Below are 8,494 nucleotides of genomic sequence, written 5' to 3' on the forward strand. Positions count from 1 at the left end.
GCAAGAGAACCAGTACTCTTTCTCATAGTTCTTATTTTCTACAGCAGAGGTTGAAGGTATGCATAAAACGGTGAATAATTTCTTTAATACACATGCCCTTCGACAGTCAGCTGTGAGATTAGTATTTTCTTTGAAAATACTACTTCTCTGAAGATGCTCTCGGACTCTGCATTAAATGAAAAACCCTCTATTTTATATTCATGGAAAACTGCTTCAGACTGGAACTTTTAACCTGCTTCTATGCGCCATCTGTGGAAATAGGTATCTGAGCAAAGGCAGGAGCAGTTTCCTTTCCGCGCAGGGCAAGCGTGGTTACATAACCAGCTGAGATTCACGTGGACAGACCCAGGGAGCAGAAGTACAAAGGCAGGAAAGGCTTTCTCATGTGCATGAGGAACATTCAAGGCCTGAAGAATAACTGGTTGGCTCCTTCTTATAGCCTGCTTTTTTCTTTGAAAAACATTCAAGCAATAGCCGCAGCAAAGAAACATCACTTTTGTGAGGTCATTTTCTTCTCTCCCTCCTGGTTCTGAGAAGTTTTCTCAACACCACATTTAAGAAAACCGTGCCTAATATTGCATTGTAAAGTAGTTTATTAGAACACTACAAATGATTTCAGTGAAAAGACACACTAAGACAGCTGTTTCAAATAGAAAGCACAATGATTGAGGTCATGTTTAATTTTTTATCTGCTATAGTAAGTTGAGTTTTTTCAGTACCATTAATATTTTGTTCATATCTTTAAATGTAGTATTTTTATGTTTAAATACCTATTTATTTCTAAAATCCTTCCCAAGTTTTGTTTTCTGTCAAGTCTACTCTCAGCTAATTTTTCTTCTTGATGAAGCCTGTTACAGCCTTTCACCACCAGTCTGCTCTACGCAAGGAGAGTGAACTCTGTGAACCAACAGTTGGGTGACTGTCCACCCTGAGAAACCAAGAAAGCCTGAATACAGTCAGAGGAACCGGCTAGAAACTGAGTGATAGCAAATCATGACAGAGGCTTATGGCAGAGTTCCTCTCTTAAAGGTATCTAAATGATATGAAAGTTGTCCTTGAAAACTAGCTGGAATAAATATTGTTAGAAAAATACTATGGAAGCAAAAAAAAAATCTTTTGTTTTTCACTAGTATTTTTTATTTAAACTTCAATTACTTTTTCAGTAGTACATTTATTATCAGTCGATTAAATAAAACTATAAAATTTTACAGTGTAATAATACAATAATACTAAATATTTGTAGAAGAGAAATTAACAGTATAATGAATGAAGTGAGGAATAACAAAACTGCAAAATAATAATGCAGCAATCCTATAAAATAACAATAATTGTAATCACAGGAAAAGAAAGGCAGAAGCAAGGAGTATTGGTGCAATCACAATAAAGTCATTTTTAAATTTGTTTTAAAACTATCACAGAATCTGCTTGTTGCTTAATAGCAAGCTCCTTGATAAAACACTCCAGGAAATGTTCTCTGATGTTTTCCAAGAGCTACAGTGCAGTCTTTCAAGTTGAAGAATGTCTTTGAGATTTCTAATGCATTTGTCTTTTTGTGGAGGGAATTCTACTCTCCAGTTTATTTGCTTTTTGGCAATCAATAACGCTATTTGTACAAAAGTCCCTTTGTATTTGTCTAGTCTGGTATTTTCATTTCTGTGAAGTAAACAAACCCTGGATATACAGGAATTTTCATTTTAGCTATTCTACTTGTGGTTTGAATTGCTTGAGACTAATACTTCCACAATTTAGGAGAGGTTCAAAATATATGCATAGGGTCACTTTCATTTAAAAAAAAAATCTTGGACAACAAAAACTGGTAACCTTTACTGCATAAACAGAAACATTTGCAGGCTGTAAAAAATGTACCACTCTAACTACTGACATTTAAAAGAATATAAAGCTGATTTGCATTTTTGGTTTAGCTCTGAACAAGCTTCTGCAGACCTACATTGAGTTTTCTGCACTTCATGTTTTGTGACAATTTTATAAGATTGGCGTAAACTTGAATTTACAAAAAATTATCATCAACCTCTGCACTGGCATTCTTTGACTTGCAATATTTCTGAAAAATAGTTCTGCTGAAAAATGGATTTTCTGTCCATCCAAGGATATATCCACTTTATACATCAGCATTGAGGTAATCTCCTCTATCATATTTCTTCTTTCTACCTGCTCTGAAGTGTTTTATATGGCACAGTGACAAAAGTCAACATCTAGACAGCATCTACATGAAAATTTATTCTCCTTCTAGTCATTACTTGCTACTCAATTATCTCTATTTATTATTTATTACTTATGTTTCAGTTTAGGCTTTAAAGGATACTTTATACAGAAATATTGTAAGCACATAAAGATGGAGCGCTTTGTTGTCATAACACATCTTAAACATAGTACATAAAAAAGATTATATTAAATGGCAATATAGACTTTCTAGATTATCTTTGCCCTCCAACAACCCAAAGACTTCACCAGCGGCTTCTCTTTTAGCTTTTAGCTTTCTAGCTTGTGCAATCACAGTTGTCTGTACATGTGTAGTATGTGTGACTTTATGTATGTGTTTACAGATACATCCTTTTGTCTGTTTCTGCATCTCCCAGCAACTTCTAAACACAGAGCCAATTTCAAGTTAATATTTGACAGCACAACAGGCATTTCAAAGTATATGAGGTTCCTAAAAGTCCTGTAGAAACAAGCAGCCACATAGAGGACGGAAAGTGGAAAAAGCAAGAATACCTCAGTTCTCATCCTTTTTTCACTTTGGCCCATATCGTACCCCAAATGCAACAGGCATCTGACCGATGCACATGTGCAGTCAGCACACGCTCCCTCGGCAAAGTAGCTACAGCACAGACTGCCACCTGCCTAGGCAGAAGATACAGCAAGGATCTGAGCTTAGGAATAGGAGGCAGCTAGGAATATTCAAGAGGCACCATAAGGGGAGAGTTAAGAGATTTCAATAGCAGGCAAGGGGACACAAGAACTGCTCACAGTCTTCTGGAGAAGTGGAGTGCATTCCCGCTATACTTCCTTTTTTATTCCTGTACTTGAGGAACCTTCTCCTGAGCAGGTCATAATTAGCTAGTTGATATCATGTAATTGGATGAAAAAAAGAAGACCTGGTCTGAACTACTTCATAACTCCAGTACTTTTAGGTGGTCAGAGATATTTTGATTCTTGAACAATTAGATCTTATACTGATAATGGCTTACTGATACCACTAGCAACAGAAGAAAAGGATGGGATGACTTTAATGAATGTGCATAGTTAACTAGAAAAAAAGTGCTTTGATGGCTAGCATTCTTGAATAATTGGCTCATTAACCTTAACTATATCAACCTTTTCTCATTATCAAGGTTAAATAATTGAATGGATAGACTTCTGGGGAACATGCAATCTTACCCAGAGGACAATCGCTTACTTACTCATGAGAAACCCACTGTTTAAAAAAGCTGTTTGTGAGAGAGGAGGAATAGTCAAACACATAAGCACAAAATTAATAGATAATTGCATTATGATTGTGGGAAAACACAATGGGGGAAAAAAAAAGATTTAAGCAGCCCTGAGCCCTGATCAGTTTTCAAGCAGCAGTCATATACTGTGGAAATATTTATTTCCCAGTAATAGGTTAGCGAAAACTTAACAGAACAAATGAAGTTCTGCTTTGTTGTAGAAAACCAGCAGAGATTATTTCATGTGCAGGCGTCCTTGTTCCCTAGTTACGGCTTTGACTATTGCTTCAATGCCAGGAGCACCTAGAATCCCCAGTCAGCAAACAAGTGCCCATGAAGCATGACTGCAAGGAGATTTTTACGAAGAAAAATATCTTGCTCCTAATGAAAGTGAATCAAGCAGTCATTACCCACTTCCAGTTGACGAGGGATACAGGAGCACCAGCTGTGCAGCCTCTGTGTCACCTGCCATCAACACTACCATGTTGTCCCAGCCACTGGGCTAAAACGATTTCTTCCTCCGCTTCAGAGCACGTCCTCTCCCATTGGGGGCCACCAGTGGGGCAGTAGGGAGTGGGGTAGACTGCCAGCAACCTGGGCTGGGAAGCGGGATTGAGGGCTGGGAAGCTGGAAAGTGGAAGCCAGAGCTGCTGGCTGCAACTTTCAGAAGGATTATGAATGTATTTTTTCCTTAAGGCTAAGGTGAGAAGGAGGATTGAATTATTCATTACATGTCAGGCTCAGCAGCCTTACAAGGATAAATAATGCCAAAAGGGGCAGATTAGAGACGTCCTCTGGGAATGGAGGGAATCTCCTAGGTAAACCAGTGTATTGAGATGCACAAGAGACCTAAGAAATGACTGAGAGGTCAGTCCAAACAGACATCTATAAACTATTTACACAGGATAAATATGGAAATTTAACTAAGGAGTGCTACATTTGTCATCTAGAGGCCCTACTTGGTACTCCAAATAAAGCTATTAAATGGAGGAAACATCAAAAAAAAAAAAATCCAGTCTTCAGCTCATTTCTCTCTTTCCCAGAATGCTTCCAAACTTTTATTTTTCTTTTCTTTAAAATTGTTTCTGACTCTCAGTATTTCTACAATGTAAACAATATGAAATCAACACCACCTCTTAAGATGCTGTGTTATTGAAAATCTATGCCATATAAATGATCAAATGAGAAGCTAAAGGTCAGACTAGTGTCTTTCTAAAAGACTGGCAATTATTGGAAAAATGTATCTGTAGACTCTGAGCTCAACTAGGCTCCCTGTTGTATTTCTTCAGAATGTGTCTGGTGTTTTATTTATGTGTCTAGTGTGTTGTGATTTTGCCTACTATGATTTGTGTTTGTTTTTCAGCCTGTTCTTGTGGATATCTGGTATAGAACTAATCCTCTCTCCAGCTCATCCACCTCCAATTCCAACTTGACTTGAGTTATAGCCTGCTGTTTGAAAGATTTCCTGCAAATAATTTTGTCTTGAGTAGGAGGATTATAATAATGTGCAGAACATTGATTTCAGTGAAACTTATAAGGCAAAAAAATTGCATGGGGAATCATGAGTTTACCCACAGGCATAACACATGAAATTAATCACAGAGTTGATAAATATGTAGTGAGAGAGGTATACTATTGGGTTGGTCAATGCAGTCAAATGGTTAACAGACAGGGCTCAAGCAACAGCCATACAGTACATTGCATTTTAAGTATTCTATTAAAAATCTTGTATTTTCAAAATGACCTATGACTGTAAGTACTCCTGTTTTATGGCTGGACTGATAACTAATCTGAGCTTTAGAGAAAGCTAACAACTGCTTTTTAGAGAGTGCTAACTGCTGAATATCTCAGTACTGAATTCCTTTATATTTTTTTAAAATAAGCAGTTAAAATACCAGGGAAATCAAAATATATTGGCACTCGATTTATTTAATCTTGACTTTAAAATACTTTGGAAAAAAAATTAAGTAGAAAGCTTTGGAGAAACAGACATACCTATATCACACATTTAGTGACACACACTGGCACTGCTACCGTCAATAAAATCTTGCATGATTCCCCTCTAAACACACACACACCAGCTGGAATGATAAATAAAAAGTCTTCTAATCTTAGGTAAGCAATATCTGTTTCCATGAGATCAGAAGAAATCTTGAATCACTGTGAAACTTGTCTGAACAAGGGCTGAGTATGAACTTACAATTTGCCCTCAATTACTATTTTCTACATAAAACTTATTTTATCACGGTACCAAATAACCAAAGTCATGTAAATGCTTTCTCTTGAAAACTATTTATTCCAGCCACAAAAATGATCACGAAACTATTAGACATCCAAATCTCTATTGAGTTAACTCTTCAAGGCTGCAATCAAAGACGCACAGTAATCCCTCCGAGCTGTTGCTATGGAGCTTGTGTACTTAAAAGGAAATGGTAAATTGCAGGTATCTTTTGTACGTATGTTTGGTATACAGTATAAAACATGTGTATACATTTTATACACAGTATAAGCACACGCAAAGAGATTTTAAGAGTAGATTTCCATAATGTGAAGGGGGAAAGGAGCTGATCCATTTTTTAAGATGTTCTTGAAATAGCAGAAGCTGGTTGAACTGAAGATGGTCGGCGCAGACGTGTGAGAAGTCATCTGCCTTTCTGGGTGTTATCCTGTCTATCTTAGGGTCCCAGTTTCAACAATAAGCATAGCTGCTGGGTTTTTCACACAGCTGCTACCACGAGGGCAGTCAGCCCCAGGTGCTCTGCATCCAATAGGAAACCAGGCTTTTTGCCGAATTTGGTACTCCAGGAAGGAGATAAAACATGGCAAAGACATAGAACGAGCAGATGGGACTGCACAAATGTCCTTTCTGCATTCCCATCTTGACTGGGGCATACTGCAAAAGCAAAGCTGCACAAAGGTTTGCGCTCCTGCAAAGAGCTGCCCTAGCAGGTATAAGAAATAGCCCCACAGCATATCACTGAGCTTGGGGTAGCTGAGCACTTTGGAAAATGCCTGTTAAAAGGAAATATCCTGTTACTTTTCACCAGAAATACGTATCCCCACTTAACTGTTATGATAAATAAGTAGGTTGGCAGCCACACAGCCAGGCAGATGTGCACTGTGAGTCAAGGATCAGGAAAGTGAGTTTCTTAAAACTAGAAGCTTTCAAAGTAGAATAGCTAGTGTAACGTCAAAAGAAACTATTCTAGTCATCTAAACTAGTCTCCTGCCTAAAGCAGGTCAAAAATGTTCCCTGGATTAATTCCTCACAAAGCCAGAGAAACGTCTTTTAAAAATCAAGGCAAGATATTTTTTCTTAATTATCACCTGCAGTGACAATTTATGACACTATTAGGCAATAGCTGTTCCACTTGCTACTTGGCTTAATATTTAGCAACGTCTACCTGAATGTGCTTAGCATCAAGCTTCCCCTTTCCCACCTCAGTGCCAGAGCGAGCAGTTCCCTTCGTCTCCGGCATGCTCATCCCTCAAAGCCTGTGCAGAGGGAAAGCTGAGAGAGCAGGATCAGGCTGTGACTCGCCAGCCTGAACGCACTGTGTGCTGGAGCTGTACGACAGAGGATTTTTCTCCCACCTGAAAAAACATCCCGGTACCTGCCAGCTTGACACATTCACAGGGTGGCCACACTCAGCAGTGATGTATGTCAGTCCTGTTGCCGCCTGCTCTGCTGTCAGCTGCCGTCTTCTATCAGCAAAAATCATACGATCCCAAAGGCACTTATATGTGCAAGTGTAAGCAATGAGCTGACCTTTTCTTTTACCGCTCTCAAGGCATTTGACCAGTTTTGAAGACAGCTAAATTGACTGGCTATTCTCTTTCTAATTTTATTTTACTTATACGTGGATATTGTTGCTTATCTCTCATTCTCCTTGGATACTTCTCCACAGTTGAAGTCATTTCTTGGTGTTAGTGAGTTAGCTATGGATCTTGATCAGGTTGTTACCATGCTCTGTTACTCTATATATTTCTTTGGCAAAGTGCTGTGCCCTTTTACCCTTTCATTTTTATAGACTGCAGTAGTTTTTATTCTTGATGAAGTTATTTCAACTTATCTCTCTGTTTATGACTCTCTTTCTTCAGATGAAGTGTAGCTACTCTGTCTCTCATGACATTTGCCAAAGCAGCAGTGCACAAGGGATTAACTACTTCTGGAATTCATTCAGTTACACAGCTCAGGAAGGCCTTTGTACTTTGGAAAAGACAGTATCTTCCACTATGCATACTATTTATTTATACACCAAAATCAGACTTACTGATGACAGCAGACAATAATTACAGGTGTCACAAGGGCAAAGAGATAGTGCAGGTCATTGATTCTTAGACATCTTTTCTTATTCCATTAGAAATATGTATTGCAAGAGAATTCTATTTTGAGTCTTTCATATTTGTAATTATATTGCCAGAGAAAATTCATATAGTTCATACAAAACACGGTAGATACGTCATACATAGATTTCTGCTTCACAAGGCAACAATATCATGATCATATTATACGCTTTTGACAAATGATAACTATATTAAAGAGTAAACATTTTATGCACTATTTTCTCTACATTGTGTGTATCTATGAACTAAAGCATGCATACACCAATTTCAAACTAATTTCCTTCAGTCACATAGAAAATATAACTGCCCAACACAAATGCAAAATGAGCATTTCACCTTGGAAAATATTCAGGACTTGTTAATCCATTTTTCCTTTGTGAGAGGGATTCAGTTGTTATGGGAAATCATTTAAGAAATGTGTTTTTAAAAGGATTTATCTCCTTTAAAATGTGTTCGTCCAAGCTCATTCATAATTGCTGAAGAGCATAAATAGGTGATAAATACATGATTGAGCATTCAGATATTGCTTTAACAGAGCATGTTTAGCAATGACTGCATGGCTTTTGCAGAGAAAATACAGAATCTTTAGAGAGATCTCTAAGCTCATAAGAAGGACACATGTTGCACATTGTTGTTGCAATCGTTGTTCCATCAAGTCTCAAGGTCATGAATTCTCTTCAGATCGCAGCAGGATATTA

Source organism: Rhea pennata, chromosome 3, assembly GCF_028389875.1.
Source record: "Rhea pennata isolate bPtePen1 chromosome 3, bPtePen1.pri, whole genome shotgun sequence".
Lineage (NCBI taxonomy): Eukaryota > Metazoa > Chordata > Aves > Rheiformes > Rheidae > Rhea > Rhea pennata.